General features: G+C 43.7%; 7 non-coding genes across 7 annotated transcripts; all 7 read right to left on the bottom strand.

The window, feature by feature from the left end:
* Positions 1–311: 311 nt before the first annotated feature.
* On the bottom strand, positions 312–394 carry trnal-uaa (transfer RNA leucine (anticodon UAA)). Its single transcript has one exon. It is a non-coding gene; the product is annotated as a tRNA-Leu (tRNA).
* Positions 395–3,008: 2,614 nt separating this feature from the next.
* On the bottom strand, positions 3,009–3,091 carry trnal-uaa (transfer RNA leucine (anticodon UAA)). Its single transcript has one exon. It is a non-coding gene; the product is annotated as a tRNA-Leu (tRNA).
* Positions 3,092–5,290: 2,199 nt separating this feature from the next.
* trnat-cgu (transfer RNA threonine (anticodon CGU)) lies at positions 5,291–5,362 on the bottom strand. Its single transcript has one exon. It is a non-coding gene; the product is annotated as a tRNA-Thr (tRNA).
* A 342-nt stretch (positions 5,363–5,704) lies between these two features.
* On the bottom strand, positions 5,705–5,788 carry trnal-uaa (transfer RNA leucine (anticodon UAA)). Its single transcript has one exon. It is a non-coding gene; the product is annotated as a tRNA-Leu (tRNA).
* Positions 5,789–8,402: 2,614 nt separating this feature from the next.
* On the bottom strand, positions 8,403–8,485 carry trnal-uaa (transfer RNA leucine (anticodon UAA)). The gene has a single exon. It is a non-coding gene; the product is annotated as a tRNA-Leu (tRNA).
* A 2,199-nt stretch (positions 8,486–10,684) lies between these two features.
* Positions 10,685–10,756, bottom strand: trnat-cgu (transfer RNA threonine (anticodon CGU)). The gene has a single exon. It is a non-coding gene; the product is annotated as a tRNA-Thr (tRNA).
* Positions 10,757–11,098: 342 nt separating this feature from the next.
* trnal-uaa (transfer RNA leucine (anticodon UAA)) lies at positions 11,099–11,181 on the bottom strand. Its single transcript has one exon. It is a non-coding gene; the product is annotated as a tRNA-Leu (tRNA).
* Positions 11,182–12,613: the final 1,432 nt, after the last annotated feature.

Consider the following 12,613-nt stretch of genomic DNA (forward strand, 5'->3'; position numbering starts at 1 on the left):
CTTCTCTGATAGGGACGAGCATGTTAATTGAGGGTTAACAGTTGGCTTAATTTTGATTCTTTCCTTCTCTGCTTTTGCATTGTTATGTTAATAGAGATTGCAGATGTTCCTGTGTGGTTTGGCTGGCTGGTGTGCTACAGTGCACAGTGGAATGGCAGCAAGAACACTGACCTGAAATACATTTATCCCTTTAATGTATTTTCATTTGAGCTAAAGATCCAAGTTGTGAAACTGCCACACTTAACCATCAGAAGGTGAAAGTGTTTCACAAAGTCGAGAGTGTACAGAAGAAGTAATCTTGAACAACAAGCTACCAGAAGTGGGGATCGAACCCACGCGGGCATTTGCCCATTGGATCTTAAGTCCAACGCCTTAACCACTCGGCCATTCTGGTGGTAAAATGGTGGAGTTCAATCAATCTTTGTCTCTGCCACACCATGAAACTTGCGCTCATTCTTCTCGCTCCATCAAAAACTGGTGGGGTCTCATCTTCTGTTCTTGCGCGGGATTCCAGAAGGAGCGAGTCCCTCTTCAGGGGGAACATCTCGCTTCCTTCACTTTGTTCCCATGTTTTGGATGTTTACATCGTGAAATCCTAAACCGATTCTGCTTCCTGAAGTGACACCTAACCATCCCGAGTATAGCTCCCGTCGCACTGAAAAGTGTGATAGATTCACTGGGAGGATTTGTTTGGATTTGAAACGATTGCCGTTGAGGAGTCGGGGCGGCTAATCATGGCACACTCTTAGTTTTTGGCAAGTTAGGTGACCTTCCTGCCAGCTAGTGAACCTCAGACAGGTGAGGTTATCCTGTGATGACGTCAACTCTGAAAAGGTCTAAAATTAATTTGGGAGGTTCGACTCCTCCTTAACCTCGTGTGGCATAAACTCAGTTTGTCTGACTGTACTCAAAGAAAAAAAGCGAATCCCGTATCAGTGCTCGGTGTGGAAACCACTCTGCCAAGCCTGACTAAGGACCCTGGCAATGACAAAGAGGAGCAGATGTAATTACCAGGTACCTTCCGACGATCATGCCAGTATAATTATTTTCTGAGTCTTGATCATATCCATAAAAATGTGGAGAGGTCTTCAAATAGGGTTTGATGGACGAATTTCAAATATATAGGCAATGACACATTCCTTTAATCAAAACAATGGCTTGAGGACTAATTTTAATGAGGATCTCTGTTGTCGTAATTTGGAGGGAGCAACTCTCCCTTGTCAATTCATTCTGTTCATGGAAGAAGACATTTGCTGACCCCTGCTGGGTTCCCGTATAAAACATCCAAATCCTGCGTTTACAGTGTGAGAGGAGTGTCCACAGTTTTTAGACGAGTGGGTGGAAAACCCGCAGAGGATGTTAAGCCTGATTATAATTCGAACGCTCTTTTATGGACATGACCTAAGCCAATCCTCATTATTTAGCAGCCCGACAGGGACTGATTTTGCTAAAGTAATTCGGGTTACCTGAAGAATTAAATGTTGCGATTTCGATGGTTCACTAACTGTTCTCTGGAACGTTACTCTAAGCACGTTGCCGCTCTTAAGCAGGATTTTACATCTCAAAGTGGACTTTGATGAAGGTTGGCTGATTGGTAAAGTATGGAGCAAGGCGTAAAGTCTTTACGTTTTGCGGGTTTGCCCTGCCTCGGGGAAATCTGCTACCAACGTGGACCTTCGATCTTTTCGGAAGGCTAGCTTTCTCTGACAGACTGTGCTGTGAACCGTTCTGTCAGAGTGGCAAAAAGAAAAAGGTTAAGGGCTAGAACAGACCTTTCGTCATTCCGAGTGACTGTTTGGGTTTTTGAGGAGGCGGGACTGTTGCCGCTTGTGCACTTGCCAAGTTTCTGCCAGCTTCAATGAAAGAACAACTCTATGGCCAAGGCAACGTTTCCCTTGAAGAACTGTCGCCTTTTGCCCTCAGCATTGCAGATGCATCCGGTGCATCCTTTTCTTTTTTTTTCTATTATTTTTTTGCGCGTTTCTACATGGGACAGGTGTCTACTTTTACAAACGTCAGATTGAGACAAGATTTAGTAAGGGGCCGAAAGGAGTAATGTTACGAATGGCTTTTGACTTCTGTTGAACTGCCCGAAGTACGATTTCTTAGTCCGTTTTCGACACTTTCTTTAACTTATCAATGCACTTTCACGTGTCTCAAAGTGCAAGCATTTTATCCAGTGAAATGAAAAGAAAGTAACCAAATTCTATTTAATTTACAACCTTTATTTTCCTTTTTATCTCTTTTCCGGACAATATGAAAGCTGGCCTGAGATCGTGACGACTGTGGGAATTTTACTTTAGCACCCTGTCAAGTCCTTTCCCTTCAAATACTTATTCGGTCATTCCTTGTTAGAAGCAAAGGCTTTCCTAACCTCAAGATACAGGTTCATTAGAGATTGTGTTTAACAAATGTATTGATGATCATTGTGAACAAAGTACCTCCATAATTCCATGCACCTAGAAATTCTATCCTGTCTGAGGGATTCCGTGATACCAGCAAAGATTTTCCCTTCAACCTCTGAAATGAATGTCTGGGTTCAATAGCTTAAAAATGTCCTGTTGTGCCAAAAGACTTGAACCTAGACAGGAACAAGGCCTTGGTGAGGTTTGAACTCACGACCCCTGGTTTACGAGACCAATGCTCCGCCTCTGAGGTACAAGGCCAAACCACCACAAGCCCGCTTGGGTCCACCCACTTCTCTGATAGGGACGAGCATGTTAATTGAGGGTTAACAGTTGGCTTAATTTTGATTCTTTCCTTCTCTGCTTTTGCATTGTTATGTTAATAGAGATTGCAGATGTTCCTGTGTGGTTTGGCTGGCTGGTGTGCTACAGTGCACAGTGGAATGGCAGTAAGAACACTGACCTGAAATACATTTATCCCTTTAATGTATTTTCAGTTGAGCTAAAGATCCAAGTTGTGAAACTGCCACACTTAACCATTAGAAGTTGAAAGTGTTTCACAAAGTCGAGAGTGTACAGAAGAAGTAATCTTGAACAACAAGCTACCAGAAGTGGGGATCGAACCCACGCGGGCATTTGCCCATTGGATCTTAAGTCCAACGCCTTAACCACTCGGCCATTCTGGTGGTAAAATGGTGGAGTTCAATCAATCTTTGTCTCTGCCACACCATGAAACTTGCGCTCATTCTTCTCGCTCCATCAAAAACTGGTGGGGTCTCATCTTCTGTTCTTGTGCGGGATTCCAGAAGGAGCGACTCCCTCTTCAGGGGGAACATCTCGCTTCCTTCACTTTGTTCCCATGTTTTGGATGTTTACATCGTGAAATCCTAAACCGATTCTGCTTCCTGAAGTGACACCTAACCATCCCGAGTATAGCTCCCGTCGCACTGAAAAGTGTGATAGATTCACTGGGAGGATTTGTTTGGATTTGAATCGATTGCCGTTGAGGAGTCGGGGCGGCTAATCATGGCACACTCTTAGTTTTTGGCAAGTTAGGTGACCTTCCTGCCAGCTAGTGAACCTCAGACAGGTGAGGTTATCCTGTGATGACGTCAACTCTGAAAAGGTCTAAAATTAATTTGGGAGGTTCGACTCCTCCTTAACCTCGTGTGGCATAAACTCAGTTTGTCTGACTGTACTCAAAGAAAAAAAGCGAATCCCGTATCAGTGCTCGGTGTGGAAACCAGTCTGCCAAGCCTGACTAAGGACCCTGGCAATGACAAAGAGGAGCAGATGTAATTACCAGGTACCTTCCGACGATCATGCCAGTATAATTATTTTCTGAGTCTTGATCATATCCATAAAAATGTGGAGAGGTCTTCAAATAGGGTTTGATGGACGAATTTCAAATATATAGGCAATCACACATTCCTTTAATCAAAACAATGGCTTGAGGACTAATTTTAATGAGGATCTCTGTTGTCGTCATTTGGAGGGAGCAACTCTCCCTTGTCAATTCATTCTGTTCATGGAAGAAGACATTTGCTGACCCCTGCTGGGTTCCCGTATAAAACATCCAAATCCTGCGTTTACAGTGTGAGAGGAGTGTCCACAGTTTTTAGACGAGTGGGTGGAAAACCCGCAGAGGATGTTAAGCCTGATTATAATTCGAACGCTCTTTTATGGACATGACCTAAGCCAATCCTCATTATTTAGCAGCCCGACAGGGACTGATTTTGCTAAAGTAATTCGGGTTACCTGAAGAATTAAATGTTGCGATTTCGATGGTTCACTAACTGTTCTCTGGAACGTTACTCTAAGCACGTTGCCGCTCTTAAGCAGGATTTTACATCGCAAAGTGGACTTTGATGAAGGTTGGCTGATTGGTAAAGTATGGAGCAAGGCGTAAAGTCTTTACGTTTTGCGGGTTTGCCCTGCCTCGGGGAAGTCTGCTACCAACGTGGACCTTCGATCTTTTCGGAAGGCTAGCTTTCTCTGACAGACTGTGCTGTGAACCGTTCTGTCAGAGTGGCAAAAAGAAAAAGGTTAAGGGCTAGAACAGACCTTTCGTCATTCCGAGTGACTGTTTGGGTTTTTGAGGAGGCGCGACTGTTGCCGCTTGTGCACTTGCCAAGTTTCTGCCAGCTTCAATGAAAGAACAACTCAATGGCCAAGGCAACGTTTCCCTTGAAGCACTGTCGCCTTTTGCCCTCAGCATTGGAGATGCATCCGGTGCATCCTTTTCTTTTTTTTTCTATTATTTTTTTGCGCGTTTCTACATGGGACAGGTGTCTACTTTTACAAACGTCAGATTGAGACAAGATTTAGTAAGGCGCCGAAAGGAGTAATGTTACGAACGGCTTTTGACTTCTGTTGAACTGCCCGAAGTACGATTTCTTAGTCCGTTTTCGACACTTTCTTTAACTTATCAATGCACTTTCACGTGTCTCAAAGTGCAAGCATTTTATCCAGTGAAATGAAAAGAAAGTAACCAAGTTCTATTTAATTTACAACCTTTATTTTCCTTTTTATCTCTTTTCCGGACAACGTGAAAGCTGGCCTGAAATCGTGACGAATGTGAGAATTTTACTTTAGCACCCTGTCAAGTCCTTTCCCTTCAAATACTTATTCGGTCATTCCTTGTTAGAAGGAAAAGCTTTCCTAACCTCAAGGTACACGTTCATTAGAGAATGTGTTTAACAAATGTATTGATGATCATTGTGAACAAATACCTCCATAATTCCATGCACCTAGAAATTCTATCCTGTCTGAGGGATTCCGTGATACCAGCAAACATTTTCCCTTCAACCTCTGAAATGAATGTCTGGGTTCAATAGCTTAAAAATATCCTGATGTGCCAAAAGACTTGAACCTAGACAGGAACAAGGCCTTGGTGAGGTTTGAACTCACGACCCCTGGTTTACGAGACCAATGCTCTGCCTCTGAGCTACAAGGCCAAACCACCACAATACTGCTTGGGTCCACCCACTTCTCTGATAGGGACGAGCATGTTAATTGAGGGTTAACAGTTGGCTTAATTTTGATTCTTTCCTTCTCTGCTTTTGCATTGTTATGTTAATAGAGATTGCAGATGTTCCTGTGTGGTTTGGCTGGCTGGTGTGCTACAGTGCACAGTGGAATGGCAGTAAGAACACTGACCTGAAATACATTTATCCCTTTAATGTATTTTCAGTTGAGCTAAAGATCCAAGTTGTGAAACTGCCACACCTAACCATCAGAAGGTGAAAGTGTTTCACAAAGTCGAGAGTGTACAGAAGAAGTAATCTTGAACAACAAGCTACCAGAAGTGGGGATCGAACCCACGCGGGCATTTGCCCATTTGGATCTTAAGTCCAACGCCTTAACCACTCGGCCATTCTGGTGGTAAAACGGTGGAGTTCAATCAATCTTTGTCTCTGCCACACCATGAAACTTGCGCTCATTCTTCTCGCTCCATCAAAAACTGGTGGGGTCTCATCTTCTGTTCTTGCGCGGGATTCCAGAAGGAGCGACTCCCTCTTCACGGGGAACATCTCGCTTCCTTCACTTTGTTCCCATGTTTTGGATGTTTACATCGTGATATCCTAAACCGATTCTGCTTCCTGAAGTGACACCTAACCATCCCGAGTATAGCTCCCGTCGCACTGAAAAGTGTGATAGATTCACTGGGAGGATTTGTTTGGATTTGAAACGATTGCCGTTGAGGAGTCGGGGCGGCTAATCATGGCACACTCTTAGTTTTTGACAAGTTAGGTGACCATCCTGCCAGCTAGTGAACCTCAGACAGGTGAGGTTATCCTGTGATGACGTCAACTCTGAAAAGGTCTAAAATTAATTTGGGAGGTTCGACTCCTCCTTAACCTCGTGTGGCATGAACTCAGTTTGTCTGACTGTACTCAAAGAAAAAAAGCGAATCCCGTATCAGTGCTCGGTGTGGAAACCACTCTGCCAAGCCTGACTAAGGACCCTGGCAATGACAAAGAGGAGCAGATGTAATTACCAGGTACCTTCCGACGATCATGCCAGTATAATTATTTTCTGAGTCTTGATCATATCCATAAAAATGTGGAGAGGTCTTCAAATAGGGTTTGATGGACGAATTTCAAATATATAGGCAATCACACATTCCTTTAATCAAAACAATGGCTTGAGGACTAATTTTAATGAGGATCTCTGTTGTCGTAATTTGGAGGGAGCAACTCTCCCTTGTCAATTCATTCTGTTCATGGAAGAAGACATTTCCTGACCCCTGCTGGGTTCCCGTATAAAACATCCAAATCCTGCGTTTACAGTGTGAGAGGAGTGTCCACAGTTTTTAGACAAGTGGGTGGAAAACCCGCAGAGGATGTTAAGCCTGATTATAATTCGAACGCTCTTTTATGGACACGACCTAAGCCAATCCTCATTATTTAGCAGCTCGACAGGGACTGATTTTGCTAAAGTAATTCGGGTTACCTGAAGAATTAAATGTTGCGATTTCGATGGTTCACTAACTGTTCTCTGGAACGTTACTCTAAGCACGTTGCCGCTCTTAAGCAGGATTTTACATCGCAAAGTGGTCTTTGATGAAGGTTGGCTGATTGGTAAAGTATGGAGCAAGGTGTAAAGTCTTTACGTTTTGCGGGTTTGCCCTGCCTCGGGGAAGTCTGCTACCAACGTGGACCTTCGATCTTGTCGGAAGGCTAGCTTTCTCTGACAGACTGTGCTGTGAACTGTTCTGTCAGAGTGGCAAAAAGAAAAAGGTTAAGGGCTAGAACAGACCTTTCGTCATTCCAAGTGACTGTTTGGGTTTTTGAGGAGGCGGGACTGTTGCCGCTTGTGCACTTGCCAAGTTTCTGCCAGCTTCAATGAAAGAACAACTCTATGGCCAAGGCAACGTTTCCCTTGAAGCACTGTCGCCTTTTGCCCTCAGCATTGGAGATGCATCCGGTGCATCCTTTTCTTTTTTTTTCTATTATTTTATTGCGCGTATCTACATGGGACAGGTGTCTACTTTTACAAACGTCAGATTGAGACAAGATTTAGTAAGGGGCCGAAAGGAGTAATGTTACGAACGGCTTTTGACTTTTGTTGAACTGCCCGAAGTACGATTTCTTAGTCCGTTTTCGACACTTTCTTTAACTTATCAATGCACTTTCACGTGTCTCAAAGTGCAAGCATTTTATCCAGTGAAATGAAAAGAAAGTAACCAAATTCTATTTAATTTACAACCTTTATTTTCCTTTTTATCTTTTTTCCGGACAATATGACAGCTGGCCTGAGATCGTGACGACTGTGGGAATTTTACTTTAGCACCCTGTCAAGTCCTTTCCCTTCAAATACTTATTCGGTCATTCCTTGTTAGAAGCAAAGGCTTTCCTAACCTCAAGATACAGGTTCATTAGAGATTGTGTTTAACAAATGTATTGATGATCATTGCGAACAAAGTACCTCCATAATTCCATGCACCTAGAAATTCTATCCTGTCTGAGGGATTCCGTGATACCAGCAAAGATTTTCCCTTCAACCTCTGAAATGAATGTCTGGGTTCAATAGCTTAAAAATATCCTGATGTGTCAAAAGACTTGAACCTAGACAGGAACAAGGCCTTGGTGAGGTTTGAACTCACGACCCCTGGTTTACGAGACCAATGCTCCGCCTCTGAGGTACAAGGCCAAACCACCACAAGCCCGCTTGGGTCCACCCACTTCTCTGATAGGGACGAGCATGTTAATTGAGGGTTAACAGTTGGCTTAATTTTGATTCTTTCCTTCTCTGCTTTTGCATTGTTATGTTAATAGAGATTGCAGATGTTCCTGTGTGGTTTGGCTGGCTGGTTTGCTACAGTGCACAGTGGAATGGCAGTAAGAACACTGACCTGAAATACATTTATCCCTTTAATGTATTTTCAGTTGAGCTAAAGATCCAAGTTGTGAAACTGCCACACTTAACCATCAGAAGGTGAAAGTGTTTCACAAAGTCGAGAGGGTACAGAAGAAGTAATCTTGAACAACAAGCTACCAGAAGTGGGGATCGAACCCACACGGGCATTTGCCCATTGGATCTTAAGTCCAACACCTTAACCACTCGGCCATTCTGGTGGTAAAACGGTGGAGTTCAATCAATCTTTGTCTCTGCCACACCATGAAACTTGCGCTCATTCTTCTCGCTCCATCAAAAACTGGTGGAGTCTCATCTTCTGTTCTTGCGCGGGATTCCAGAAGGAGCGACTCTCTCTTCAGGGGGAACATCTCGCTTCCTTCACTTTGTTCCCATGTTTTGGATGTTTACATCGTGAAATCCTAAACCGATTCTGCTTCCTGAAGTGACACCTAACCATCCCGAGTATAGCTCCCGTCGCACTGAAAAGTGTGATAGATTCACTGGGAGGATTTGTTTGGATTTGAAACGATTGCCGTTGAGGAGTCGGGGCGGCTAATCATGGCACACTCTTAGTTTTTCGCAAGTTAGGTGACCTTCCTGCCAGCTAGTGAACCTCAGACAGGTGAGGTTATTCTGTGATGACGTCAACTCTGAAAAGGTCTAAAATTAATTTGGGAGGTTCGACTCCTCCTTAACCTCGTGTGGCATAAACTCAGTTTGTCTGACTGTACTCAAAGAAAAAAAGCGAATCCCGTATCAGTGCTCGGTGTGGAAACCACTCTGCCAAGCCTGACTAAGGACCCTGGCAATGACAAAGAGGAGCAGATGTAATTACCAGGTACCTTCCGACGATCATGCCAGTATAATTATTTTCTGAGTCTTGATCATATCCATAAAAATGTGGAGAGGTCTTCAAATAGGGTTTGATGGACGAATTTCAAATATATAGGCAATCACACATTCCTTTAATCAAAACAATGGCTTGAGGACTAATTTTAATGAGGATCTCTGTTGTCGTAATTTGGAGGGAGCAACTCTCCCTTGTCAATTCATTCTGTTCATGGAAGAAGACATTTTCTGACCCCTGCTGGGTTCCCGCATAAAACATCCAAATCCTGCGTTTACAGTGTGAGAGGAGTGTCCACAGTTTTTAGACGAGTGGGTGGAAAACCCGCAGCGGATGTTAAGCCTGATTATAATTCGAACGCTCTTTTATGGACATGACCTAAGCCAATCCTCATTATTTAGCAGCCCGACAGGGACTGATTTTGCTAAAGTAATTCGGGTTACCTGAAGAATTAAATGTTGCGATTTCGATGGTTCACTAACTGTTCTCTGGAACGTTACTCTAAGCACGTTGCCGCTCTTAAGCAGGATTTTACATCGCAAAGTGGACTTTGATGAAGGTTGGCTGATTGGTAAAGTATGGAGCAAGGCATAAAGTCTTTACGTTTTGCGGGTTTGCCCTGCCTCGGGGAAGTCGGCTACCAACGTGGACCTTCGATCTTTTCGGAAGGCTAGCTTTCTCTGACAGACTGTGCTGTGAACCGTTCTGTCAGAGTGGCAAAAAGAAAAAGGTTAAGGGCTAGAACAGACCTTTCATCATTCCGAGTGACTGTTTGGGTTTTTGAGGAGGCGGGACTGTTGCCGCTTGTGCACTTGCCAAGTTTCTGCCAGCTTCAATGAAAGAACAACTCTATGGCCAAGGCAACGTTTCCCTTGAAGCACTGTCGCCTTTTGCCCTCAGCATTGGAGATGCATCCGGTGCATCCTTTTCTTTTTTTTTCTATTATTTTTTTGCGCGTTTCTACATGGGACAGGTGTCTACTTTTACAAACGTCAGATTGAGACAAGATTTAGTAAGGGGCCGAAAGGAGTAATGTTATGAACGGCTTTTGACTTCTGTTGAACTGCCCGAAGTACGATTTCTTAGTCCGTTTTCGACACTTTCTTTAACTTATCAATGCACTTTCACGTGTCTCAAAGTGCAAGCATTTTATCCAGTGAAATGAAAAGAAAGTAACCAAATTCTATTTAATTTACAACCTTTATTTTCCTTTTTATCTCTTTTCCGGACAACGTGAAAGCTGGCCTGAAATCGTGACGAATGTGAGAATTTTACTTTAGCACCCTGTCAAGTCCTTTCCCTTCAAATACTTATTCGGTCATTCCTTGTTAGAAGGAAAAGCTTTCCTAACCTCAAGGTACACGTTCATTAGAGAATGTGTTTAACAAATGTATTGATGATCATTGTGAACAAATACCTCCATAATTCCATGCACCTAGAAATTCTATCCTGTCTGAGGGATTCCGTGATACCAGCAAACATTTTCCCTTCAACCTCTGAAATGAATGTCTGGGTTCAATAGCTTAAAAATATCCTGATGTGCCAAAAGACTTGAACCTAGACAGGAACAAGGCCTTGGTGAGGTTTGAACTCACGACCCCTGGTTTACGAGACCAATGCTCTGCCTCTGAGCTACAAGGCCAAACCACCACAAGCCCGCTTGGGTCCACCCACTTCTCTGATAGGGACGAGCATGTTAATTGAGGGTTAACAGTTGGCTTAATTTTGATTCTTTCCTTCTCTGCTTTTGCATTGTTATGTTAATAGAGATTGCAGATGTTCTTGTGTGGTTTGGCTGGCTGGTGTGCTACAGTGCACAGTGGAATGGCAGTAAGAACACTGACCTGAAATACATTTATCCCTTTAATGTATTTTCAGTTGAGCTAAAGATCCAAGTTGTGAAACTGCCACACTTAACCATCAGAAGGTGAAAGTGTTTCACAAAGTCGAGAGTGTACAGAAGAAGTAATCTTGAACAACAAGCTACCAGAAGTGGGGATCGAACCCACGCGGGCATTTGCCCATTGGATCTTAAGTCCAACGCCTTAACCACTCGGCCATTCTGGTGGTAAAATGGTGGAGTTCAATCAATCTTTGTCTCTGCCACACCATGAAACTTGCGCTCATTCTTCTCGCTCCATCAAAAACTGGTGGGGTCTCATCTTCTGTTCTTGCGCGGGATTCCAGAAGGAGCGACTCCCTCTTCAGGGGGAACATCTCGCTTCCTTCACTTTGTTCCCATGTTTTGGATGTTTACATCGTGAAATCCTAAACCGATTCTGCTTCCTGAAGTGACACCTAACCATCCCGAGTATAGCTCCCGTCGCACTGAAAAGTGTGATAGATTCACTGGGAGGATTTGTTTGGATTTGAAACGATTGCCGTTGAGGAGTCGGGGCGGCTAATCATGGCACACTCTTAGTTTTTGGCAAGTTAGGTGACCTTCCTGCCAGCTAGTGAACCTCAGCCAGGTGAGGTTATCCTGTGATGACGTCAACTCTGAAAAGGTCTAAAATTAATTTGGGAGGTTCGACTCCTCCTTAACCTCGTGTGGCATAAACTCAGTTTGTCTGACTGTACTCAAAGAAAAAAAGCGAATCCCGTATCAGTGCTCGGTGTGGAAACCACTCTGCCAAGCCTGACTAAGGACCCTGGCAATGACAAAGAGGAGCAGATGTAATTACCAGGTACCTTCCGACGATCATGCCAGTATAATTATTTTCTGAGTCTTGATCAAATCCATAAAAATGTGGAGAGGTCTTCAAATAGGGTTTGATGGACGAATTTCAAATATATAGGCAATCACACATTCCTTTAATCAAAACAATGGCTTGAGGACTAATTTTAATGAGGATCTCTGTTGTCGTAATTTGGAGGGAGCAACTCTCCCTTGTCAATTCATTCTGTTCATGGAAGAAGACATTTGCTGACCCCTGCTGGGTTCCCGTATAAAACATCCAAATCCTGCGTTTACAGTGTGAGAGGAGTGTCCACAGTTTTTAGACGAGTGGGTGGAAAACCCGCAGAGGATGTTAAGCCTGATTATAATTCGAACGCTCTTTTATGGACATGATTTAAGCCAATCCTCATTATTTAGCAGCTCGACAGGGACTGATTTTCCTAACGTAATTCGGGTTACCTGAAGAATTAAATGTTGCGATTTCGATGGTTCACTAACTGTTCTCTGGAACGTTACTCTAAGCACGTTGCCGCTCTTAAGCAGGATTTTACATCGCAAAGTGGACTTTGATGAAGGTTGGCTGATTGGTAAAGTATGGAGCAAGGCGTAAAGTCTTTACGTTTTGCGGGTTTGCCCTGCCTCGGGGAAGTCTGCTACCAACGTGGACCTTCGATCTTTTCGGAAGGCTAGCTTTCTCTGACAGACTGTGCTGTGAACCGTTCTGTCAGAGTGGCAAAAGAAAAAGGTTAAGGGCTAGAACAGACCTTTCGTCATTCCGAGTGACTGTTTGGGTTTTTGAGGAGGCGGGACTGTTGCCGC

Source organism: Erpetoichthys calabaricus, chromosome 2 (genome assembly GCF_900747795.2).
Source record: "Erpetoichthys calabaricus chromosome 2, fErpCal1.3, whole genome shotgun sequence".
In the NCBI taxonomy this organism is placed as follows: Eukaryota; Metazoa; Chordata; class Cladistia; order Polypteriformes; family Polypteridae; genus Erpetoichthys; species Erpetoichthys calabaricus.